This window comes from Chiloscyllium plagiosum, unplaced genomic scaffold (assembly GCF_037043375.1).
Source record: "Chiloscyllium plagiosum isolate Xiang-an unplaced genomic scaffold, Cpla_swu_hap1 HiC_scaffold_9, whole genome shotgun sequence".
In the NCBI taxonomy this organism is placed as follows: domain Eukaryota; kingdom Metazoa; phylum Chordata; class Chondrichthyes; order Orectolobiformes; family Hemiscylliidae; genus Chiloscyllium; species Chiloscyllium plagiosum.
The window spans coordinates 107,516,232-107,543,232 of record NW_028270147.1 but is presented as its reverse complement, the minus strand read 5'-3'; the positions used below and the strand labels follow the sequence as shown (position 1 = coordinate 107,543,232).

At 44.7% G+C, this 27,001-nt stretch overlaps 1 long non-coding RNA gene and 1 gene segment (V, D, J or C); one reads left to right on the top strand and one right to left on the bottom strand.

Moving 5' to 3' along the window:
• LOC148149232 (Ig kappa chain V region Mem5-like) overlaps positions 1-27,001 on the bottom strand; it is a 405,056-nt gene that overhangs the window by 9,739 nt on the left and 368,316 nt on the right.
• Positions 153-25,482, top strand: LOC148149235 (uncharacterized). The gene is made up of 4 exons (XR_015758236.1): positions 153-279; positions 714-818; positions 17,511-17,613; positions 24,225-25,482. It is a non-coding gene; the product is annotated as an uncharacterized LOC148149235 (long non-coding RNA).

Sequence of the window (27,001 nt, the reverse complement as noted above, 5' to 3'; positions counted from 1 at the left end):
AATGGCCTCCTTGTGCACTGTAACAATTCTGTGATTGTGTGATTGAGCAGAGTTAAAGCTGGGGGAGGTGGGAGCTCGGTGTCTCACTGTGCTGCTGCTGCTGCTGCTGCTGCTGCTGCTGAGGTCAGTGAGATCAGAAACTGGGACAGGGAGCCAGAGCTCACATCAAACTCTGCCCATGTCCGTCACACTGAGACTGGCAGGATGCTACTCACTGATTTCATTCCATGCTGCAGGAATGGGACCACAGGCTGCAAATGGACAGAGCTCCTCCACATGGTGAGTAAAACTGACTGACTTATATCTTGCTTTTTAACGGGGTTATAGGACTACAGAAATACAGGTGTACACCGTATGGGACGCGGTGTTCCTCAATAAAATATTTCCTTCACTGCAACACTTCAACAATTCAGTATTTGTGTTTTATAAATTGTGGTTAGAGATTGAACGGGTTAATAATGGATGATTGAGGTTTGCTTACTCAGTCTGAGCTTGGTTCCTTTACAGAACGTACGCCATAGTAAGAGCTCCCAGTGCAGAGGCTGGACAAAAACTTCTGCTCTCTGCTTCCCTCCCTCACTCTCAACCTCTCCCTGTCTCTCTGTCTCTTACTCAGTCTCACCCTCTCCCTGCCCTCCCTCTGTCTCTTTGGGTTGTGTCCAGCTGGGCTTGTGCAGTTTGTGAACTTTATTTTTCGATGTTAAATCTTGCAGCTGCTCTTCATGTGTGGCCATGGAGTGTAAGAGGGAAACGTGAGGCCTTCAGTGAGCAGTGGACACCACAAGGACTGGAGTGTGGCGTGTACAGTGACAATCCTGGTATGGGGTAATTTGTTCAATTTCATTTACATATAACTGTGGATGTGTCAGTGCAGGAGGTGGGACTGTGTGTATGTCACAAAAATGTGGAATGTGTCAGTACAGGTGGTGGTGCTGTGCACATTGAGGTTTTTGTACGGCTCTGTATCACCGTGAAGGCCAGCTGTAACGTTGCTGACAGTAATAGTCAGCGCCATCCTCATTCTGAACGTTGCCGATTCTCAAGGTGAAACTGGTCCTGATCCACTGCCGGTGAATTGCTCGGAGACTCCTGTGAATCGAGTTGTGCACTGTAGATCAGGAGAGAGGGTTTCTGACCTTCTCGCTGCTGGTACCAAGCAAGGTAGTTGGTACTGCTTTGACTGGTCGTACAGGTGATGGTTGCTGTCTGGCCCAGTCCCACTGACAACACCCGGGATAGACTGGGTCATGATGATGTCCCCACTGATACCTGAGGGGTCAGAGAGGAGCACAGTGAACTTTCACAGAAAGAGCCTGTCAAATGAGAGATTGTCGGAGACACTGAGCTTTCCTCTGGTTTCAGCATTTTCCCTTCAATCACAAGTCAGTGGAATTGGAGTGAAATGGAGAGCAGCTAAAGATTCAAGGTGGAAGGAGAGAGATTTGTACCTGCGACACAGAATGCCAGGGGCCAGATCAGCTGGATGTGTGAAATCATGGTGTGTGCTCCTGTCCCTGTGCCTGGTTCCTGATAAACTCTCCCTTCACTGGGCTCTGCTTTATAAAGCTGCAGCCTGTGAGAGTCTGACTGGGTGTTCCTCAGTATGTAAATGGCATCAGGCAGAGAGAACCACATAGCGCCTCACACTTCGTCTTCTCTCTCTCTCTCTCTCTCTATCTCAGAGAGTCATTGATGTGAACAGCACTGAATGAGGCCATTTGGCCCATTGTGACTGTACTGTTAAACAAAGATCTGATGACACTAATCCCATCCTCCAGCTCTTGGCCCATTACCCTGGAGGCTGCAGCAACACAAGGGAATATCTAAATACTGCTCCAATGTCACGAGAGTTTGTGACTCAACCAGCCTTTCAGGCAGTGAGTTCCAGACTCCCACCACCCTCTGGGTGAAAACATTCCTCCTCAACTCTCCTCTCACTCTCCAACTCGATTGGGCTTGGACTCAGAAGGATAAGAGAGGATCTGATTGAAATGTATAATATTCTAACAGGGCTGGGCAGGGAGGAGGTTTCCCCTGGTTGGGGAGTCTGGAACCGGGTGGACAGTCTCAGAGGGATACGGGGTAGACCATTTCAGACTGAGATGAGGAAACATTTCATCACTCAGAGGATGGTCGATCTGTAGAATTATCTTCCACTGAAGGCTATGGAGGACAAGGAACTGAATATATTCAAGAGAAAGAGAGAGAGATATTTGTTTTGCATTTGAACAGCATGAAGAGAATGGGGAGAAAGTAGGAAGGTGACTTCAAGAGAGAGGATCAGCCATGATCATACTGAATGACAGAGCAGTCTCAAAGGGCCGAATCGTCTACTCCTGCAGCAGTTTCTATGTGTCCATGTCTGTTTTTCCTTCAATCTCTGTCCCAGGTTATTGAGTCCTTGACTCATGTAAAAAGTGCCTTCCTACTCACCCTATCACTGCTCTGAATAATCTTATCCCCCTCTATCAGGTCCCCTCTGAACCTTGACTGCTGCAAGGAAAACACCCCAACCTTTCCAATCTTTCCTCACAGCTGACCCTCCGTCCCAGGCAGCATCCTGGTAAACCTCTGCACCCTCTCAAGTACAATTACATCCTTCCCAGAATGTGGTGAACAGGACCTGTCCCTCTGTCTCTCTCTTTCTCTCTCACTCTGTCTCAAAGCCACTCTCTCCAACTTACACTTCCTTACTCTGTCTCATAATCTCTATTTCTGCATCTTTCTCTCTCACTGTCACTCGCTACATTGCTCGCTTCAATTGAAAGCCTCCAAATGTTAATTACCCCTCTCTATTCCTCTCTCTGTCTCTTCCTCCCTCTCTGCATCCCAATCTACAGTCTCTCTCCTCCATCTCTGTCATTCTGTCTCTTACCATACTCATGTCTCTCTCTCTCTCTCTCTCTCTCTCACACACACACTCAAACCTACCCACTCTCTCTTGATTCCCTTCACTCTTGGTATCACACCCATCCTATCTCTTTCTCTATATCCATCCCTATCAGTCACATCTTGTTTCTCTCTCTCCCTATCCCTCAACCACACCACTTCTACCTCCCTCTACCTCTCTCAGTCCCTGCACATATCTCACACTGTCTCAGATGCCCCTCCCTCTATCGCTCGATCACACACACAATTTGCCTCGACCTCTCTCTTTGTCTCGCTTCTCTCTCTTTCTCACAATGTCCCAGGTGGTGACAGTTGAATTCAGGATAAATCTCCCTCTGCTCTGCCCCACTAATGGATGTTAACCCTTGACCCAGAAGCATGTTTTTTCCTGGATTAACTCCCCATTTCTCACATTGACCAGGGTTTGACCTTGTTCAGGAAGAGGGACAGATTATTGTCAAATGAAAGGCAGTTCTGTTCTGTTGGCCTATTCTCACTGGGGACTGGTTTGGACACAAACCTCATTCCATGAAGGCTCCGCAGAGAGAGGAGATCCTTAGGCCATCAGTGTGAGCTGAAGGGACAGGACAGGCTCTGACCCACTGACCCAGCCTGTCCATCCACAACATGCTCCAATCCTTTTCCCTTTCCTTCCCCTTCCATGATCAGTCTCTGAATCAGGCTGTTTGACTGGGATGAGGGCTGGATCATCACACAGTTACAACAGAAAGGAACTGACCCCACACCCACCAGGTGTTCATGACGCACTGGACTCTCCAACAGAGTCCACTAAACATGGAATTCAGTTCACAGGGCTGCTCGATAGAGAGACATGGGCCTCCTTCCCACAGAAGTTCCCAGAAGAGACCAGTAAACATGGGCTCCTTCCTGCTGGAACCTCCAAGAAAGACCAGTAAACATGGGCCTCCTATTCATTGGACTTTCTGATTCAGACAAGTAGATGATTGAGTTTTTGAAGAAGTAATCACGAAGATAGATAAAGGTAGAGCAGTACAATCTGTCTACTTGGACTTTAGCAAGGCCTTAGACAAGGTTCCTCATGGTAGACTGCTCAGTAAGATTATGTCACATAGGATCCAAGGAGAGCGAACCAATTAGATATAAAATTGGCCTGATGATAGGAGGCAGAGGCTGGTGAGAGACGGTTGTTCTTCAGACGGGAGGCCAGTGACTAGCCGTCTGCCACAAGAATCGATCCTGGATCTACTGTTGTTCATCATTTATATGAACAATTTGGAGAGAAAATAGCAAGAACGGTCAGTAAGTTTGTGGCTGACATTAAAATTGTTGGCATCGTGGACAGGGAAGAAGGTTATCCAAGAGTGCAATGTCATCTTGATCAACTGGGCCAGTGGGTCAACAAATCCAGATGGAAATTTTGATAAATGCAAGGAGTTACATTTTGGTAAGACAAACCAGGGCAGGAATCACACGATTAATGGTAGAGCCATGGGGAGTGTTGTTGAACAGAGAGACCAAGGGGTACAGGTACATAGTTCCTTGAAAATGGTGTCACAGGTAGACAGGGTGATGAAGAAGGTATTTGGCACGCTCACCTTCACTGGTCAAAGCAGGGAGTACAGGAGCTGGGGCATCATGTTACAGCTGCACAAGGCATTGGGAAGGCCACATTTGGTCACTGTGTACATTTCTGCTCACCCTGCTATAGGAAGGAAGTTATTACACTGGTTTGGATAAAAGAAAGATTAACAGGGATGTTATCAAGATTGGAGGGCTTGAATTATAAGGCGAGGATGGATATGCAAAGATGTTTTTCCAGGGAATGCAGGAGATTGAGGGGTGACCTTATAGAGGTTTATAGAATCATGAGGGTCATAGATAAGGTGAATAGACAAAGTGTTTTCCCCCAGCGTAGGAGAGTCCAGTACTAGAAGGAATAGGTTTAAGTTGAGGGGGGAAAGAATTAGAAGGGACCTGAGAGGCAACCTTTTCACACAAAGGTTGGTGTGTATGTGTAATAAGCTGCCAGAGGAAGTGGTAGAGGGGAGTACAGTTACTACATTTCAAGGAGGTTTTTACAGCAACATGGATAGGAAGGATTTAGAGAGGATTGGGCCAAACACAGGCAAATGGGACTAGTTCAGTTTTGGAAACTTGGTCAGTATGGATGAGTTGAGCTGAAGGGCCTTATGCCATGCTGTAAACCTCTATGACTCTATGATGATGTATACATGGGCCACCTTCCCACAAGACCAGTAAACATAGACCTCCTTCCCACGGGAACCTCCAATAGACACCAATAAACATAGACCTCCTCCTCACTGGATGCTTCAGGAGAGACCAGTAAACATGGGCCTCCTTCCCACTGGACTGTCCAGTACTTGAGCTGCAAACCCCACATCCTCTCCATCATGAAGGTCTCTTATTTCAACCTCTACAACACTGTCTGTCTCTGCACGACTTCAGTCCCCTGGCCACAGAAACCCCAATTCCTGTTTGTCCCACCTCCTAACTATTGATTCCAATGTCCTCTCCCAGCTTTCTGAAGGCACATTCCATAAACCCCAACTTGTCTGATATGGAGTGGTCCCTTCCTTGTCTGACATCTGAAGTCGTTCAAGAATGGCCCCCGAACTCACTGCCAGCCAATTGCCTCCATGGCCTCCCTCCTCCCTCACTCTGTGTCCTGCTGCAGACTCACATTCCCTCCCTCCCCCTTCCACCTTCTGTCTCTGGTCTCCTGCCCATTGATGCTTCCTCCATCCCACCATTGACAGCAGAGCCTTCAGGCCCCTACAGCGTGCTCTCTGACCTCCTGCCCTTCATCCCTCCTCCTCTCAATTGTTGTGCTATTGAATATATTGTTCAGTCTCATTGCTTTTGGTTTACTGTTCCCTTGTCATTGATTTGCTGACTTATTCTAGTAAATCTAGTCTGGCCTGTTCCCTGAGTTGGTTCAAGAGTGTTTGAGAAAGCATTCTTCTGTAAACTGGGTTGTCTGTTTCTCCCAGTCTTTGTGTAAAGGTAAGACTAAGTGGGTGTAAGTTCTTATACAGCACAGACAAAGGTCATTGGGCCTATAGTGACTCTTAGTCAAATGAGTCCAATGAGTCCCATTTACCCAGCCCTTCCTGTCTTACCCTGCAATTGTTTCCTTTTCAGCTATTTCTCCAAATGCCCTTTTGAAAGTTGCTGTTGAATCCACTTCCACTCACCTTGCAGACAGTCATCATGAACTCGCTGGATAAAAATGTTCCTATCTTCTCTCTTGTTCTTTAGACTCTTTCTGAAAATTATGCCCTCTGTTTACTGACCCTCCTGCCTGGAGAAACAATTTGTCCTGTATTTACTGCATCCAAACTCTCTAATTGTGAACCCCTCATTGAGTGAGACCTATTTCCAGCACAGGGGGAGAACATTCAGCCTGTCAGGTAAATGCTGTCATTTCATGGAGCAATCCAGTCAGTCCCATCCCCTCCCCTGCTCGACCCCCAGGGCCTTGCAGGTTTATTTCCATCAAGAGCCCATCCAATCTGCCATTGCAATAACTGAGTGTCTTCACCTGCCTCACCTGAATGGGCACTAATTTCCACGTCATTACCAATTGCTGCTAAAAACAAAGTTCTTCCTGACACCCCATATCTCTTGACCAACAAAATGTAAGGTAACTTAAATGTGAAGATAGGATTTTGTCTCCACACGGACTGTGCTGTGGTTACTCTTACTGATACTGTCATGGACAGATACACCAGCAGCAGGCAGATTGGTGAGGGTGATAGTGAGTATGTTTTTCCCTCTTGTTGGTTCCCTCACCACCTGCCCCAGGTCCAGTCTAGCAGCTGAATCAGGTGGAACCTGACCAGCTTGCTCAGTAGTGATGCTTCTGAGCAGCTCTTGATAGTGGACTTTGAAGTCCCTTACTCAGGGTATATCTGCATCCTTCCCACCCTCAGTGCTCCCTCCAAGTGTTGTTAAACATGGAAGAGGACTGACTGCTCAGTTGAGGTTGGAGGGGAGGGCGGTGCTATGTGGTAATCAGCAGTAGGTTTCCTTCCCCATGTTTGACCTGCTGTCATGAGACTTCATGGGTTCCATAGTTAATGGTGAGGACTCACAGGGCAACTCCCTTCTGACTGTACACACCACTGTGTTGCCTCCCCTGCTTGGTCTATCCTGCCAGTTATAAACTGAATGAGGGAACAATTTTGTTTAGGTTTCACAGCTTGGAGACAGAGCTGCTGTTTGATTCTGTTTCTGATCTCCAAGTGCAAGCCTGTGTGTTTGTGAGAGATTGACTGACACATTTTCCATCACTGTGCTGTTTCTGCAAAAATTAAATCCCAGAACTAGCCTCCTGTGCTGTCAGATTCCAGGGAGTGCAGACAGTTCACAGTTTTCTCCCGTCTCAGTAACAAACGTCCAGCTGCTCTGAGCTCCTTCTTTCACTTCCTCTTTTGGTGAAGTTTCAACTTTGCGGTCTGACAGTCGTTGTAGTTATTTTTTACACTGGGGCTTTCTGCTGTGGTCAGAATCTCTAATAATAAATGTTCAATCAGTGACAATCACAGCAGCTAAGAACAGTCAGGACTGAGGAGCCTGGACTCACTGTGAAACATATTGGGAAGATCAAAGCCATCCTTTTCATCTCCTGGTACAAACTCCATCTCTCTCCCTGGGAGTCTGCTGCACAACCAGACACTTTACAAATGTGGCCACATCTCTGAGAATGATCTGAGCTCGATATCCTCCATATTAAACAGACCAGCCGCTGAAAATCTCAGTCATGCCGGTGGGACTCCAAACATGACCATTCCAATGTTGTTTTGGCACACATCACAGCAATCACCCTCCATAAACTTCAGTTCATCCCAAATTCTGATGTCTGTATCCAAACTTGCATCAAGTCCTGTTCCCCCAACCCCCGCACCCTGTGTCTACATTGGCTCCTGGTCCAGCAACATCTTGATTTTCAAGTTCTCATCCTTGTTCGCAAATCCCTCTCTGCCCTTCACCGTCCCTATCTCTGTAACCTCCTCCAAGCTGCCTCAGTTAGTGTGATCAGCAATCCTGGACGTATGGCTCTCTGTTTCTTCATCGAAGTCATTGCGAAATATCATAAAAAGCTGAAATAGTGAAACAGAGAGATCTTGGAGTTCAGGTACACGGTTCTCTGGAAGTTGAGTCACAGTTCGAAAGGGCAGTGAGGAAGGCTTTTGACACACTGGCCTTCATCAGTCAGGGCATTGAGTATAGAAGTTGAGAAGTTATGTTACAATTGTACAGAACGTTGGTGAGGTCGCACTTGGAGTATTTGGTCACCTTGTTATAGGATGGACATTATTTAACTGGAACGAGTTCAGAGGAAATGTACAAGCATGTTGCCAGGACTCGACAATCTGAGTTTTTGTGAGAGGTTGGACAAGCTAGGACTTTTTTCTGAGAGTGTAGGAGACTGAGGGGTTTTTTTTAGAAGTGTATAAGACCTTGAGAGACATGGATAGGGTGAATGCACTCAGTCTCTTTCCCAGGGTTGGGGAATTGAGGATGAGAGAGCATCAGTTTTAGGTTAGAGGGGAAAGAATAAAATGGAACCTGAGGGGCAACTTGTTTATACAGAGGGTGGCATGCATATGGAATGAGCTGTCAGTGGAAGTGATTAAGGCAGGTATATTAACAACTTTTAAAATGGCATTTGGACAAATACATGGATAGGAAAAGCTCTGAAGGATATGGGCCAAGTGCAGGGAAATGGGGTTAGCATGGATGGACATTTTGGTTAGCACGGACCAGTGTGGACCAAAACGCCTGTCTCTGTGCTGCAGGACTCGATGACTCTTTGACTCTATAATGCCATATGTTTTCCATGTTTATGGACAGTCACTCAAACACAGAAACAAAGGAACTAGGAGCAGGAGGAGGCCATTCAGCCCTTCGAGTGGGCTCTGCCATTCAATATGATCATGGCTGATCATTCAACTTAGTCCCTGTTCCCACTTTTTCCCCAGAACCTTAATCCCTTTAGTCCTAAGTCCCTTTAGACCTATCTCCTTCTTGAAAACGTTTAATGTTTTGGTCTCAACCGCATTCTGTGATAGAATATTCCACGAGCTTCCCACTCTCTGGCTAAAGAAATGTCTCCTCATCTCCGTCTGATATAACCTGAAATTCCCTTTTCTTTAAACTGTAATTCCTGGTTCTGGATTCTCCAATGATCAGGAACATACTTCCTGTGTTTTTCCGGTCTTTTCCTGTTAGGATTTTAAAGGTTCCAATGTGATTCCTCTCAATCTTCTAAACTCCAGTGAACATAGTCCTAACTGATCCAGTTTCTCATCAGACATAAGTGCTGTCATCCCAGAAATCAGTCTGGTAAACCTTCGCTGTCTTCCCTCCACAGCCAGAATATCCTTCATCAGATAAGGATACCAAAACTGCACACAATACCGTCATAAAATCACACAGTACAGAACAGGCCCTTCAGCCTATTAACTGTGTACCAGCCAAACGACACTAAACCTACACCAATTCCACTTTCCAACATGAGGCCCATAGGTAGAATGTTATGACATTTCAACTGCTCACCCAAGTACTTTTTAAAGTTTGTGAGGTTTCCCATGTCAACTACCTTCCCACGCTGTGCGTTCCAGACCCCCACCACACTCTCTGGGTAAAAAACATTTTCCTCAAAACATCTTGAAACTTCCTATCTTTCAGATTGAATGTAAACCAACTTGTTATTGACCCTCCCATGAAGGAGAACAGCTGCTTTCTCTCCTCCCTGTCCATTCCCCTCATTACCTTATACACCTGTATCAGGTCCCCCCCTCCACCTTCTCAGCTCTGAAGAAAACAACCCGAGCTGATCCAATTTCTCTTCATCACTGAAAGGTTCCATCCCACACAACATCCTGGTGATTCTCCTCTGTACCCAATCCAGTGCAATCACATCCTTCCTATGGTGTGGTGACCTGAACTGCACACAGTACTCCAGCTGTGGCCTAACAAATGTTCTGCTTAACTGCAGCATATCCTCCTGCTTTTATAGCCAATACCTGAAATGACCAAGGCAAGTGTCCCCTGTGCCTCATAACTGATCTGTTAACCTGTCTTGGCACATTCAGGGATCAGTGGACAAGTACCCCAAGATCACTCTGTTCCTTTGAGCTTTCTCAGGTCAAAGAACAAGGGACAAAGAAAATTACAAAACAGGAACAGGCCCTTCGGCCCTCCAAGCCTGCACTGATCCATAGCTTCTATCTAGACCTATCATCAATTTTCCAAGGATCTGTATCCCTCTGCTCCCTGCCCATTCATGCATCTATCTCGATACATCTTTAATGATGCTATCATGCCCGCCTCTACCACTTCCGCTGGCAACGTGTTCCAGGTACCAACCCCTCTCTGCGTAAAGAACTTTCCATGCATATCTCCCTTAAACATTTCTCTTCTCACCTTGAACCCATGGTCCCTCGTAATTGAGCCCCTCACTCTGGGAACAATCTTCTTGCGATCCACCCTGTTTATAGCTCTCATGATTTTGTAGACCTCTCGAAGATCCTCCCTTAATCTTCAACTTTCTATTGAAAATAATGCTAATCTACTCAACCTCTCTTCATAGCTCACACCCTCCATATGAGACAATCCTGGTTAACCTCCTCTGCACCCTGTCCAAATTATCCACATCCTTCTGGTAATGTGGCGACCAGAACTGTTTGCAGTATTCCAAATGTGGCTAAGCCAAATTCCGATACAATTCTAACATGACCTGCCTACTCTTGTACCCCAACCGATGAAGGAAAGCATGCCATCTGCCTTCTTGACCACTCTATCAACCTGCATTACCACCTTCAGTGTACAATGGACCCGAACATCCAAATCTCTCTGTGCATCAATTTTCCCCCGGGCTTTCCATTCATCACATCGTTTATCCAGAATTGGATCTTCCAAAATTCATCAGATCACATTTGCCCAGATTGAATTCCATCTGTCCGTTTCTCTGTCCAGCTTTCCAATCTATCTATATTCTGCTGCATTCTCTGATAGTCCCCTGCTACTACACCAATCTTAGTGTCATCTGCAAACTTGTTAATCAGAACACCTATACCTTCTTCCAGATATATATCAATCATATACAAGAGTGGTCTCAGCACGGATTCCTGTTCTCCATTTTGAGAAACTCCCTTCCACTACTACTCTCTGTCTCCTGTTGCCCACCCTGTTCTCTATCCATCTAGCTAGTACACCCTGGACCCCATGCGACTTTAATTTCTCCATCAGGCTACATGGGAATGTTATCAAACACCTCACTGAAGTCCATGTGTATGACATCTACAGCTCTTCCCTAATCTATCAACTATGTCACTTCTTCAAAGAATTCTATAAAGTAGGTAAGACATGACATTCCCTGCACAAAATCATGCTGCCTATCACTGATACATCCATTTTCTTCCAAATCAGTATCTGCTTCAGCAGCTTCCCTTCCACTGACGTCAGGCTCACCGCTTGATAATTACCTGGATTATCCTTTCTACTCTTCTTATACAAGGGGACAACATTAGTTATTCTCCAGTCCTCTGTGACCTCACCCATGTTCAAGATTGCTACTAAGATATCTCTTCAGGCCCCAGCTATCTCTTCTCTTGCTTCCCACAGTTCCTGGGGATAGATTCCATCCTGACCTGGGGACTTGTCCACATTAATGCCTTTTAGAATACTCAACACTTTCTCCCTCCTTGAACCAACTTGACCAAGAGTAATCAAACATCTATCCCCAACTTCAACGTTCATTTTTTCCCTCTCCTTGGTGAGTACCAAAACAAACCACTCATTAAGAATCTCTCCCATTTTCCCTGACTCCATACATAACTTTCCTCTGTCCTTGAGTGGGCCAACCCTTTCTCTAGTCACCCCCTTGCTCCTTATATATCAATAAAAGGCTTTGGGATTTTCTTTAACCCATTTTGCTAATGATGTTTTGTGACACCTTTTAGTCCTTTTAATTCCTCATTTCAGATCAGTCCTAGTTTCCCAATATTCTTCCAAAGCTTTGCCTGTTGTCAGCCACCTAGACCTTATGTATGCATCCTTTTTCCTCTTAGCTAGTCTCACAATTTCACCTGCCATCCAGGGTACTCTAATCTTGCCATTTCAATCCCTCATTTTCACAGGGACATGTCTGTCCTGCATTCTAATCAACCTCTCTTTAATAGCCTCCCACATATCAAATTTGGATTTAATCTCAAACAGCTGCTCCCAATCCACATTCTCCAGCTTTTGCCGAATTTTGCTATAGTTGGCCTTCCCCCAGTTTAGAACTCTTCCTTTTGGACCACTCTCGTCTTTGTCCATTAGCATTCTAAAAGCTTACGAAATTGTGATCACTGTTCCCAAAGTAATCCCCGACTGAGATTTCAACCACCTGGCTAGGCTCATTCTCCAACACCAGGTCCAGTATGGCCCCTTCCTGAGTTGAACTATTTACGTACTATATAAAATCCTCCTGGGTGCTCCTTACAAATTCTGCTCTGTCTAAACCTGTAACTTTAAGTGAATCCCCGTCAATGTTGAGAAAATTAAAATCTCCACCACCCTGTTGCTCCTACATCTTCCATAATCTGTTTACATATTTGACCACTATCTCGCGCTTGCTGTTGGGAGGACTGTAGTACAGCTCTAGCATTGTTACTGTACCCTTCCTGAGTCTGAGGTCTGCCCAAATTGCCCTTCTTCTCAAGTCCTCCATAGTGACTTCCTTCAGCACAGCTGTGATATCCTCTCTGACCAGTATTGCCACTCCTCTACCCCTTTTACCTCCCTCTCGAACCCATCTGATACATCTGTATCCTGGGATATTTAGTTGCCAATCTTGCCTTTCCCTCAACCAAGTCTCAGTAATAGCAATAACATCATACTACCAGGTACAAATTCAAGCCCTGAATTCCTCTGCCTTACCTACTACACTTTTTGCATTAAAACAAATGCATCTCAGACCATCTGTCCCTTTGCGTTCATCGTCTGCCTATTCTTATCCTTAGTCACGCTGGTTTCATTACCTAGTTCTTTACAGGCTTTAGTTACTCCCTCCTTATTGCCCACTAACCTCCTCATTTGGTTCCCATCCCTCTGCTACACTATTTTCAACCCTCCCCAAGAACGTGAGCAAAAGTAGCCCAGGGGACATTGGTTCCAGTCCTGCCCAGGTGCAGGCTGTCTGATTTGTAATAGTCCCACCTCCCCCAGAACCAGTCCCAATGTCCCAAAAATCTGAACCCCCCCTACTGCGCCATCTCTCAAGCCACTCGTTCATCCTGCCTATTCTTCCATGTCTATTCTGACTAGTACGCGGCACTGGTTGCAATCCTGAGATTACTACCTCTGAGGTCCTTATTTTTAATGTTTTTCCTAACTCCCTAAATTCTGCATGTTGGACCTCATCCAGTTTATTAGTATATCGTTGCGGCCTACATACACCATCATAGCTAGCTGTTCACCCTCCCCCTTCAGAGCTATTCGGGAGTCTCTTTTTTGACCACAGAACCACCTATCTATTCCCCTTACGAAGTCCAAATAAACCACATCCGCTGGCTCCCCCTTATCAAATCCACTCACTACATCCTCAAACAAGTCCAGTCGATTTGTTAAGCATGATTTTTCTTTTGACAATCCATGCTGACTCTGTCCAATTCTGTCACTGTTTTCTCAGTGCTAAGCTATAAAATATTTTACAATGTATTTGGATTTTTCTCCACTGCTGATGTCCGACTAATTGGTCTAAAATTCCCTAAAGTTAATGCTCAATGTTTCCCTTCATGGGAGAGTAAGGGCTACACAGAAAACCACTGAGTGACCACTAGAACAGGATCCAGAACACAGGAGGATCAGAAAGCTGAACTGTATCGATTTTAATGTAAGGAGCTTGATCAGTAATGTGGTTGAACTGAGAGCATTGAACAGCACTTGGGAATATAGAGTCATCGAGACACAGAGATGTACAGCATGGAAACAAACCTTTTGGTCCAACCTGTCCATGCCGACCAGATATCCCAACCCAATCTAGTCCCACCTGCCAGCACACAGCCCACATCCCTCCAAACCCTTCCTATTCATATGTCTATCCAAATGCCTTTTAAATGTTGCTATTGTACCAGCCTCCATCACTTCCTCTGGCAGCTCATTCCATATACGTACCACCCTTTGCATGAAAAAGTTGCCCCTTACGTCTCTTTTATATCTTTCCCCTCTCATCCTAAACCTATGCCATCTAGTTCTGGACTCCCCGACCCCAGGGAAAAGACTTTATCTATTTATCCTATCTAATGCCCCTCATAATTTTGTAAACCTCTATAAGGTCACCCTCAGCCTCCGCCGCTCCAGGGAAAACAGCCCCAGCCTTTTCAGCCTCTCCCTTTAGCTCAAATCCTCCAACCCTGGCAACATCCTAGTAAATCTTTTTTGAACACTTTCATCTTTCTGATAGGAAGGAGACCAGAATATTTCAACAGTGGCCTAACCAATGTCATTTACAACCGCAACATGACCTCCCAACTCCTGTACTCGATACTCTGACCAATAAAGGAAAGCATAGCAAACACCTTCTTCACTATCCTATCTACCTGTGACTCCACTTTCAAGGAGCTATGAACCTGCACTCCAAGGTCTCTTTGTTCAGCAACACTCTTTAGGACCTTACCATTTAGTGTATAAGTCCTGCTAACGTTTGCTTTCCCAAAATGTAGCACCTCGCATTTATCTGAATTAAACTCCATCTGCCACTTCTCAGCCCATTGGCCCATCTGATCAAGATCCTGTTGTAATCTGAGGTAACCTTCTTTGCTTAAAATAAATCCCTGAAGAAGGGCTTATACCCGAAACGTCGATTCTCCTGCTCCTTTGATGCTGCCTGACTTACTGCGCTTTTCCAGCAACACATTTTTAAGCTCTGATCTCCAGCATCTGCAGTCCTCACTTTCTCCTAACCTTCTTTGCTGTCCACTACACCTACAATTTTGGTGCCATCTGCAAACTTACTAACCATACCTCTTATGCTATTTCATTTGTTGTTGCATTGTCTTTTTGGAATATCATATTGTTGCAATTGCTGAGACATGATTGAACAAAGATAGGACTGGCAGCTCAACATTCCAGGGTAGACAAGTCTCAGGTGGGATAGACAGGGTGCAAGAGAGGTGGTTGTGTTGCATTATTGATAAAAGAAACCATGACTGCAGTGTTGCTACTGAAGGAGTATTTCTTGGAAGGGTCTTCAAATGACGCCGTCTGGGTAGAGCTAGTCAAAAGGACAATCACTTTGCTGGGATTATTCTACAGGCTCCCCAATAGTCAGATGGAGAGAGAGGAGCAGATATGTCGTCAAATCACTGAGAGGCGTGAGAGGAATAGGGTTATATTAGCAAGGAATTTCAACTTCTTTAACATGAACTTTATGTTTGACTTCATGTGAATGGAATTTTTAAAGTCCATCCAGGAGAGCTTTTGATGCCAGTATGTAGATAGTCCCATAGACATGGGCAGTGCTGGGCTCCATCCGAGTAATGTCAAATTGTTGAAGAGTCAATGGGTGAGCATTTTGGAGATAGTGAACATAACTCCGTACATTTCCTAGTTATTATGGAAAGGAATCAGGGTAGTGCAGAAGTTAAGTGTCTAAAGTGAGGCAAGGCCAATTTCAATGTAATTAGACAGGATCTGGCAAATACAGACTGGGAGCAGTTACTTGGAGGTCAGTCTACATTTGGAAAGTGGGGATCTTTTTAATGTAGTTCAGGGCCAGCTCAGAAAGAAAGGCAAAGACAGCAGCTCCTGGGATCCTGGATGTCAAAGGATATGGATAGTTTGAGAAAGAAAAAGGAATAAGCATATGCCAAGTGCAGAGCATCAAAAAGAGGGGAGGCCCTTCAGGAGGAGAGAAAGTGTGGGGAGGTGCTTAAAAAATAGGAGGACAAAGAGGAACCAGAAAATATCTTTGGCAGCCTGAGCCCCTCACCCCAGAATACTTGGGAAAGTGGCATTAGAAAGTATAGATGCACTCGTCGTCATCTTTCAGAATTCTAGACTCAGGACCAGTTCCTAACATAACCCCACTATTTAAGAAGGGAGACAGAGAGAACACAGTGGTTTTTGTAGACCGGTTAGCTTGACATCAGTAGTGGGAGAAATACTGGAGTCCATTATAAAAGATGTGCAGCAAATTTTGTTGTAACCTGTACATTATGAACCGGCACTCTTGACAAGCCGGCAAAAGTTATATTCCTCAAATGCTGCAAAGTTTAATTTATCATTCTGTCCAATTATTATGCATTTATAATTTATTAACTTCAGTGTAAATATACTTGTTTTTCAATTGAATGGCCACATGAAATACCAACAGTTGATTCATTTTCGAGTCAATTTCTCCTCAAACACGGCAAGCTGCTGCGATGCCTGGGTAATCAGTTGAGAGTGTGAGTGAGAAGGATATGGGGAGAAAGTGGGCTATTCTAGATACAAAGCATTGCTGACCACAATCATCATCCAGTGGCCTGCTGGGTGTAGCTTGTCAGGAGCTGAACAAGAAAGAAAGATTCATTAAGCTGAACAAGAAAGTTTGCAATTAAAGATGCCGAAGTTAAGTTCATAAGTCACATACTGAGAGCAAAAGGATTTGCCTGGATTCTGGAAAGGTAAGAGCGGTAGCAGTGATGTGGTGACTGACAGATGTGAAAACAGTGTAAGGGTTTGTTGGATTCATCAAATATGAAGTGCCAATTTCTAATTAGAGTAACAATCATGATGTTAGCCAACTATTCCCATCCCAACTGCTGGTATTATTGGACAACACATATCTCAGACTGAAACAAACCCAAAAACTGCTGAAGAAATGCAGTTGGTCTGCAGAATCTGTAGAGCATAAGTACGCAATGCTGATGATTTATATTGAATAATAAGACCTCAGTGCACAAAAGAAATGAAGATAAAATAAAAAATACGGACAGAAAACACAATTTCAAAAGATTTCAAAACACGGCAAAATAAAATCCTTTCTATTCTAACATTATTGCTTTATTGTACTTAAATAACAGGGAGAAGGGGTTCATTTCTCTATCACACCTTTAGGTTTAACTTAACTGTAGTTTTCATTTCATTGTCTTGAAAGTTTGATTGCATTTCCCTTGATTAATACTTCGCTGGCCACAGGTGAGGTGCCAGATTGGAGGATTGTCAATGTGGTTCCTTTGTTCAAGAAAGGCAGCAGGGATAGGCCAGGCAATTCCAGACCAGTTAGTCTGATGTCAGTGTGAGGGAAATTATTAGAAAGAAATCCTGAAGTACAGGATTAAGCAATACTTGGAGAGGTAGGGATGCCAGTATTGATTTGTTTGACAAAGGCCCCACATGGAAGGCTAGTCCAGATGGTCAGAGCCCATGGGATCAAAGGCAAGTTGACAAGTTGATGGTGAAGGGTTGTCTTAGTAATTGGAAGCCTTTGACCAGTGGTGTATGACAGGTATTGGGCTGCGCCCTTTCTGTTTGTAATGTACCTTAATGAATTGACTGCGATTGTATAATTAGAAAGTTTGCAGATGCCACGTAAATTGGTGGTGTTGTTGATAATGGTTTTATTTTATTTTATTGTTACATAGACTCAAGCACTAAAGTATTGGAGTACAGTGAAAAGTATGTGATGTCACCTTGGAAGGAGCCATCTTAGGTACAAGGACCAAAGTACAGAATCTTAAGAGCAAGGTATAAAGAAAGAATAAATTTAAAAGTTACACCTTACAGACTTCTTGACCTTTTTAGTTTTAAGAAGAAAATAAAGAAATAAATCTAGAAGTTCAATCATTACAGTCTTTCTTAAGCACTTAGCTACAGTGCAATCATACTTTGAGTCATCACTTCGAGACCAGAAGGCAAGCTGAGGCTGTGCTGGGCCGAAAGACCACCTTATACAGCAAAAGACCACCCTGTGGGCCGAGAGACAACCATGCTGGGCCATTGAGAGATTGCAATGATAGGCCAAGAGTCCATCACGCTGGAGTGACAGTCGAGCATTCTGAGCCGAGAGGCCACCACATTTAACTGAGAGGCCAACACATCAGACCGAGAGTCTGCCTAACTGAGCTGGGAGGTCTCTCTGCCAGGTCAGGACTCTGCCACACCAAAGTCAAGAGGTCGCAACACTGGGTCTGCACTGGTCAGAGGCCTGGTGAGTGAGGCTGGGAGTCCGTGGCTGGGAGAGAAAAGAAGAGAGAACGACAAAAGAAAAACACAAAAGAAAATAAAAACCAGTGGAAGATAAAGCAGGAAAGGAAACAGACGGAGCAGATAAACTTGGTCTGAAGAGTCCTACTCTTCTGCCATCTTGGATTACTGGGTCTAGGGCTACAGTCTGATATTGATCAGCTGGTAATTGGGCAGATCAATGGCAGATGGAATTTAATGCTGACAAGTGTCAGGTGATCCAATTTGGGAGGTCTAATAAGGGAAGGATATACCCAATGAAAGGTATGTGCCTTGGGTGTCCTTGTGCATGAATCACAGAGGGTTGGTCTGCAGGTACAACAAGCAATTCGAAAGGCAAATGCAATTTTGTCCTTCATTGCTAAAGGGATTGAGTTTAAAAAGCAGAGAGGTTATGTTGCAGCTGTACAGGGTGCTGGTGAGGCCACACCTGGAGTACGTTGTGCAGTTTTGGCATCCTTACTTGAGAAAAGATGTATTGGCACTAGAAGGGGTGCAGAGAAGGTTGATTCAAGGGTTGAGGGAGTTGGCTTATGAGGAGAGACTGAGTAGACTGGGATATATTCATTGGAACTTAGAAGAATGAGGGGGATCATACAGAAACATATAAAATTATGAAGAGAATAGATAAGACAGAAGGAGAGAGAATATTTCCACTGGCGGTGAAACTTGCACAAGAGGGCATCGCCTCAAAATTAAGGGGAGCAGATTTAGGATTGAATTGAGAAGGAACTTCTTCACCCAGAGGGTCGTACATCTATGAAATCCATTGCCCAGTGAGTAGTTGATACAACTTCAGTAAACATTTTTAGAGCTCAGATTTTTTTTTGAAAAATAAAGGAATTAAGAGATAAGATGAGAGCGCAGGTAAGTGGAGTTGAGTCCAGGAAAAGATCAGCCACGATTTTATTGCACAGTGGAGCAGGCTCGAAGGGCCAGACGGCCTACTCCTGCTCCTAGTTCTTATGTTCTTATGTGCCTTGGGAGTAGTGAGGAACAAAGGGACCTTGGTGTACAACTCCATCAATCCCGGAAGGTATCAGCACAGCTAGACAGAGTGGTGAATAAGGCATATGGGATGCTTTCCATCATTAGCCAGGGTGTAGAATATAGGAGTAAGGAAGTCTCGTTGTTAATTGACAGAGCATTGGTTCGGCCATATCTGGAACACTGTGTACAGTTCTGGTCATGACACTGTTGGAAGAACATGATTGGACTGGAGAGGGTGTAGAGGAGATTCACCAGGATGTTGGTTGGGATGGAAATTGTTAATTATGAGGAGAGAGACTGGATCAACTGGGTTTGTTTCCTGTGGCGCAGAGGAAGCATAGGGGATGGGGGTGGGGGCGTGGTGGAAGGGGGTGGTGAATCTGATTAAGGTATATAAAATTCTGAGAGACATAAACAAAGTCAATGCGATCATCTTTTCCCTATGGCAGACATGTCTATGACCGGAGGGAATAAGCTTAATGTGATGAAAAGGTGGTTTAAAGGGGAATTGAGGATGGTTTCTTTTCCCCAGAGGGTCATAGAAATATGGAATGTGCTGCTTGAGAAGGTGATGGAGGCAGCTCCTCTCACAACATTTAAGACATATCCAGATGAGCACATAAAATGCCAGGGAATGGAAGGCTATGGACCAAGTGCAGGTAAATGTGATTAGTGCAGTTTGGTGTTTACTGATCAGCATCAACATGGTGGGCAGAAGGGCCTGTTTGTTTGCTGTATGACTCTATAACTCTATGAAGAGAAGGACTTGGAGGCATTTTTGATGTCTTTTGAGAAGATATTTAAACAAGTGAGGCGAGGAAAAACAATGGAGCTTGCCCATACAAAATGAACTTGGGAAGCACAAGAAGTTTCTATATCCCTGCCAGAGGAAAATTCTCAGGATCATGAGGAAGTTAAAAGGTGAAAAGCACATATGCATTGATCCCAGAAACATACAGACAGATGTTTCAGAACTTACAGAAACAGCCTCCATGAACTTCTACTGAGTTTGAGAGAGTTCAACAAAATAATGTTTACAGGTGGATAAGAACAATAAAGGCTGAGAATACTTACAATGCTGTCAGAGAAATTATTCTTTGAGAAGGATTTAAAACTTCCTTCCGTTCTCGAATCAGAATTCATGTAGAAGACTGAAGGGGAACAACAGTAAGGCAAGCAGCTAGAATGGCTAATGATTATAGACTTCATTAAAGCCAAAACCCTGCAGATGCTGGAATCCAAAGCAGACAAACAGGAGGCTGGAAGATCACAACAAGCCAAGCAGCATCAGGAGGTGGAGAAATCACCGGATGAGAGTCTGATCCAGAAACCTTTTTCCCATCAGTCCTAGAAATGGGAGAAAAATAAAAATTGGGAGAATGTAAGGAAGGCAGGGAGCCAGGGGAGAGAATGTACACCAGGGAAAAGCCCGAGAACTCCTCCTCAGACTAACGAAGAAATTGCTGAGGGTGGAAGAGATGCTCAGACACTGAAATGTTTCTCTGGGAATAAGGTGGGCCATGTGTGTATGGAATGTTGAAAGCTGTGAGGTAGACCCAGGGGATTTATGGGAGTTAATAAAAATGAGTCAGAGAAGGGAACACAAACAGATAATCCCACAGAGCAGGTTGTAGCTGTAACTATAACAAAAAGGCTGGAGGTGAATTCTGGCATTAGTAAAGGAAGTTAAAAGGAAGATGAGAGGTAGATAGGAGTTTTATTAAAAAGAGTGGTGACTCCTTTCTTTTCAGCTAAACCCAGAACCAAACTGAGAGATACAGGGGCAACACAGTCACTTTTACTGGAGAAAGAATTGATTTTCCCTCCAGAGAGCTCGATGGGAGCTAAGGTATTAATCAATGGGATTGGTGGGGAATATATTCCACTTCAATTGTATAAAGTGCAACTGGAATGTGATTTGTTATCAGGAGAAGTAATTGTCGGAGTGGGGAAAACATTCCCTGTTGAGGGAGTCGATTTCCTTCTGGGGAATGATTTGTCAGGACTAAAGGCAGTAGCTTCCCCGATAATTACAGAATGTCCAAAGAAGGGCCAAGAAACAGAACAATGACAGGGACAGGTTCCTGGCCTCTCTCCTTCGTGTGAGGTAACCAGGGCAATGGTTAAACAAAATCCATCAATAAGGTGTGATGTGACACCACAGCAAGCGAAAGGATCGCTGAAACTTTCCGAAAGGGTGAAGATAATCCAGGTGGCATGTTTGGTATGATGTCCCTAATTACAGCAGATGCGAAAAGCAGATCCTGAGTGAAATAAATGAGCACAGTCAGCTCATACTGAGGTCGAGGCTGGAGGGGTTTCAGAGTGTTATTACCTGGAGCGCTGATGAGGAAGTGGAGATGCCACCTCCACCCCCCCCCCCCTCCCCCTCACCATGGACCCCCAGATGAAGAATGGTCGGTTAGACATTGGCTGGTGGTACCATCCAGCTATCATAAGGAGATATTGTGAGGAGCACATCAGAGTTCCATGACAGGACCATAGGGATTTGGAAAACACGGGCATCCAGAATCAGGTGTTTTATTGAGCCAAAATTATATAAAGATGTGGTGCAGTTTTATAAATGTATCATACTTGAACTCATCTTTACCAATCTGCCAGCTGCAGATGCATCTGTCCGTGACAGTATCAGTAAGAGTGACCACCGCACAGTCCTTGTGAAGACCAACACCCACCTTCACATTGAGAATAGCCTCCATCGTGTTGTGTGGCACTATCACTGTGCTAACTGGGACAGACTTACAACCGGTCTCACAACTCATGACTGGGCTTCTATGAGGCACTGTGGGCATCAACAGCAGCAGAATTGTGCGCCAGCCCCGACTCAACCATTATCATCAAACCAGGGGATCAACACTGGTTCAATGGAGAATTCAGGAAGGCCTACCAGGAGGAGCACCAGTCATTCATCAAGATGAGGTATTTACCTGGTGAAGCCACCAAACAGGACTACTTGCATGCCAAGCAGCACAAGCAGCAAGTGACAGACAGTATTAGACAACCCACAACTAATGGACCAGGTCTAAGCTCTGCAGTCCTGTCACGTCCAGTCATGAGTGCTGGTGGATGATTAAACATCTCACTGGATGAGCGGGCTCCACAAATATCCCCATCCTCAATGATGGAAGATTCGAACACATCTGGGAAAAAGATAAGGCTGAAGCTTTTGCAGAAATCTTCAGCCAGAAGTTCTGAGTGGATGATCCATCTTGGCCTCCTCCAGTGGTCCTCAGCATTAACGATAACCATCTTCAGTCAATTCGATTCACTCCACGTGTTATCAAGAAATGGGTGGAGGCACTGGGTACTGCAACGGCTATGTGCCCTGACAACATTCTGGTAATAGTACTGAAGAGTTGTGCTCCAGAACTTGCCACTTCCCTAGCCAAGCTATTCCAGGAAAGCTATAAACACTGGCATCTGCCCAACAATTTGGAAAATTGACCAACTATGTCCTGTACATAAAAAAGCAGGACAAATCCAAGCCAGCCAGTTACCGCCCCATCAGTCTCCTCTCGATCATCAGGAAAGTGATGGAATGTGTCATCAACAGTGCTATCAATCAACACCTGCTCAGCAATAACCTTCTTCGTGATGCCCAGTTTGGGTTCCACCAGGGTCACTCAGCTCCTGGCTTCATTACAGATTGGTTCAAACATGGACAAAAGAGTTGAACTAGGGATGAGCAATAAATGCTGGCCTTGGGCAATTGGGGATAAGCAACAAATGCTGGACAACCAGTGATGCTCACATTACACAAAATGAATAATTTTTTAAAAACTTGTCAAGTTATAGGTAAACCTCAACATGTGATTGAACCAGCATCCTTAATTCTTCACCCAGTTTTTGAGGAACCATTCAGTCGTGTACAGGTGTGTCAAGTAGTGAGTATAATGGAGGAGGGGATGAGAAAAACTGTGAGAGCCAAAGAAAATTGGACAATTTCCAAAGTGAACTTCCTCCTATGAGGTGAACAAATTCAGAGATATGAGAGAATTCAGACACTGTATTTTTGTATCTGGAAGAAGATCAACAGAAGGACAGAGGGAGATTGCTCAGAGAATACAAAGAGGTTTGTGTGAGGAGTGGTTGGGGCCTGTATTCGGTCTGTACTCAATGGAGTTTGGAAGGATGAGGGGGAATCTCAGTGAAACATACAGTATACTGAGAGGCCTAGAGTAGACATGGAGAAGATGATTCCACTTGGCAGAGAGACTGAGGGCACAGCCTCAGAGTGAAGGGACCATCCTTTGGAACTGAGATGAGGAGGAGTTTTTTCATCCAGAGGGTGGTTAATCTGTGGATTAATCATTGCCGCAGAATGCTGTGGAGGCCAAGTCATTGAGTGTATTTAAGACAGGGATAGATGGATTCTTGATTGGTAAAGGGATCAAGAGTAATGGAGAGAAGGCAGGAGAATAGGGTTGACAAACAAATCAACTATGATCGAATGGCAGAGCAGACTTGATGGGCCGAATGGCCTAACTCTGCACTGATACATGGTCTTTAAAAGATACACTTAGGTGTCCTAGATTAATTGAACATGATGTGGATGTAGGTTATTCGGACCTAATAAAACAAAATTCATTTTGTTAAAACCAGAGAAACAAGCCAAAGTAACAAATGAAGCTCTATATTTGTTTGAGAATCAATTGATTGAATGGTCAGAGTAATTGGAGTTCTTTTGTGGAGGATTGAGCAAAAGTCACTATCACTAGTGGGCGGCACGGTGGCACAGTGGTTAGCACTGCTGCCTCACAGCGCCAGAGACCCGGGTTCAATTCCTGCCTCAGGCGACTGACTGTGTGGAGTTTGCACGTTCTCCCTGTGTCTGCGTGGGTTTCCTCCGGGTGCTCTGGTTTCCTCCCACAGTCACAAAGATGTGCAGGTCAGGTGAACTGGCCATGCTAAATTGCCCGTAGTGTTAGGTAAGGGGTAAATGTAGGAGTATGGGTGGGTTGCGCTTCGGCGGGTCGGTGTGGGCTTGTTGGGCCGAAGGGCCTGTTTCCACATTGTAATGTAATGTAATCTAATCTAATCTCAAACCCTGGATTTTTTTTTAAAATGGCTGCATGGAACTAATGTTCTGCCTGGAATTCCAGTTCACACCTCAACTCTGAAAGGGACACCAACCAGACCACATTCTCTTGGCTGAAACTAACTTTTACAACCTCAGACTATGAACACACACGACCTACAAGCAGCTTTAGAACCAAGAACCACAGAGGCCGAACAGAGAAGCTGCATCCAGAAACCAAACCAAGAGCATCATCGCAACAAAGGACACCCGAGAGCAGGAACACCAACCAAACGCGATCTGAACAAGAGCTTCCAGACGCAGACCTGTTCTGAGCCAAGAGAACCGCCGGTGAGAACCTAAGCAACAGGACCCACAAGGGGATGGTGGGCGGTGACAGTGCATTCGGACCCCAAGGGTAGGAAGCCTGATTAAAGTTTCTGTGAATAAAACTGTTTCACTTGTAATTGTAGAAAGTGAAGACTGCATATGCTGGAGATTAGAGTTGGAAAGTGTGGCACTGGAAAAGCACAGCAGGTCCGAGAAACAGGAGAAATGACGTTTTGGGCATCAGCCCTTCATCAGGAATGTAGTGAGGGGGACAGTGGAGGACACACAGAATGTTTCAGAGAACGTCTCTGGGACACACGCACTAAATAACCCCACTGCCCTGTGACCGGCCACTTCAACTCCCACTCTCACTCTGCCAAAGACATGCAAAGACATGCTGGAGCTCCTCCACTGCCAAATCGAAGCTATCCAATGATTGGAGGAAGAATGACTTATGTTTTGCCTTGGGACCCTCTCATCACATGGCATCAACATCGACCTCACCAGTCTCCTCATCTCACCTTCCTCCACCTCAACCCACATCCAACCTCCAATCAGCCTTCCCACCTACCCACTCCAGCCTCCCCTCCACTCTATCGCTATCACCTCTCACCTGTATCTGCCTATCGCCTTCCAAGCTGCCTTCCATCCACCCCGACCCCCACCCTCCTATTTGTCTCTCTGCCCCCTTTCCACAGCCTCAACATTCCTGATGAAGAGCACATGCCCAAAACATCAATTCTCATTTTCCTCAAATGCTGCCTGACCTGCTGTGCTTTTCCAGCACCACACTTTTTGATTCAAACTTCTAACAGTGTTTAACCAGTGTTTAATTTTATTCTGTATTTAATTACCATCCTGTATATAAATTAGTAACACTTCTACAAGTGTTTACTTTGACAGTGTATTTCATTATTGTCTTCTGTATAATTGATAGTGTTAATTTCACTGTTTATTACATTTGCATTTGTTCTTGTATTATACTTACCTTTTGTATTGAATAAACACAGAGATTCTTTTGCCCTGAACCTGTCTACTGCCTTCTTTATTTCACATTTTAAATAAGCCCATTTGCAGAACCAGGGATCTGGGGATGATTCAAACCACCTAAAAATCAGCAATTACTGATCACAAACGAGAGAGGGTCCCCTGATTGAACTGTAAGAGTAATTGGAGTTCTCTTGTTTGGTTCCTCAGCCAGATGTTTCATTTAGATTCTGTGTACACTATAGGAAAGTGAATGTAGTCAGAAAGATGGATTTGTATCCAATTCCCAGGTCAGAAGATTGCATTGAAATGGTGGGTAGTGCGTCTCCTATCGAAAATTGATTTGATGAAAGTATATTGACAAGTACCGCTGACAAGAGCCAAGGAAATTTCTGCCTTTGCTGCATTCTGGATCTTTGTACACAATGGAAAACTCCAATAGATTCGAAACTTGTTGGGACGACAGGGTATAGACTGAGAGCAGAACTGAAGAAAATAAGTTTTATTCGGGAAATGATTTGGAAAATTTGGAAAATTATTGGATTAATGTTTGATAAATCCGCAGGGACCAATAACCTACATTTCAGATTACTTCAGGAATTGCCCAAAAAGTTTGAAAACATTGGTGTTCAAGATTATATAGATTCTGGAACAGTTCCCAGTGACTGGAGAGTTGCGAATATGACATCACTATTTAAAATGGGAGGGAGAGAGAAAACTGGGCATCTTAGACCAGTCAGCCTGACGTTGGTATTGGGGAAAATACTGAAGTCCGTTGTGAAAGATTTAATCACTGAGCACGTGGAAGACAGTGACAGGATTAGACAGAGTCAGCATGGTTTGTGAAGGGGAAATCATGCTTGACAAATTGACTGGAATTGTTCGAGGCTGTAATGAGCGGATTTGACAAGGGGGAGCCAATGGATGTGGTTTATCTGGAACATTCAGAAGGTTTTATTAAGTCCCACAGTAGAAATTAGCATATGAAAGTAAGACTTATGGGACTGGGGGCAGTGTACTGACATAGATAGAGAACTGGTTGGCAGGCAAGAAACAAAGAGTAAAAGAAAAACAGGCTTTTTTCTGAAAGGTTACCACAGGCCTGGACGCAGCTATTCACATATTTGTTCATGGTTTAGATGAAGGAACTTAAGAGTAATATCTCCAAGTTTGCAGATGACACAAAGCTGGGTGGGAGGGGGAGCTGTGAGGAGGATGCAGAGCTGCCTGTGTCCATGTACACCAGTCACTGAAAGTCAGCGTGCAGGTGCATCAGGCAGTGCAGAAGGTAACTGATATGTTACCTTTATAGTGAGAGGATTTGAGTACAGGAACAGGGATATCTTGCTGTAATTGTGTGGGCCTTAGTAAGTCCACACCTGAAATATTCAAACCAAAACTGGTTCAGTGACAGAAGACAGTGGGTGGAGGCAGAAAGCTGTTTGCGTGACTGGGCCCAGTGTGCAGTGGGATACCACAGAGATCAGTGCTGGGTCCCTTATTGTTCAGGATATATGAAACAATGAAGATGAGAATGTGAGAGGT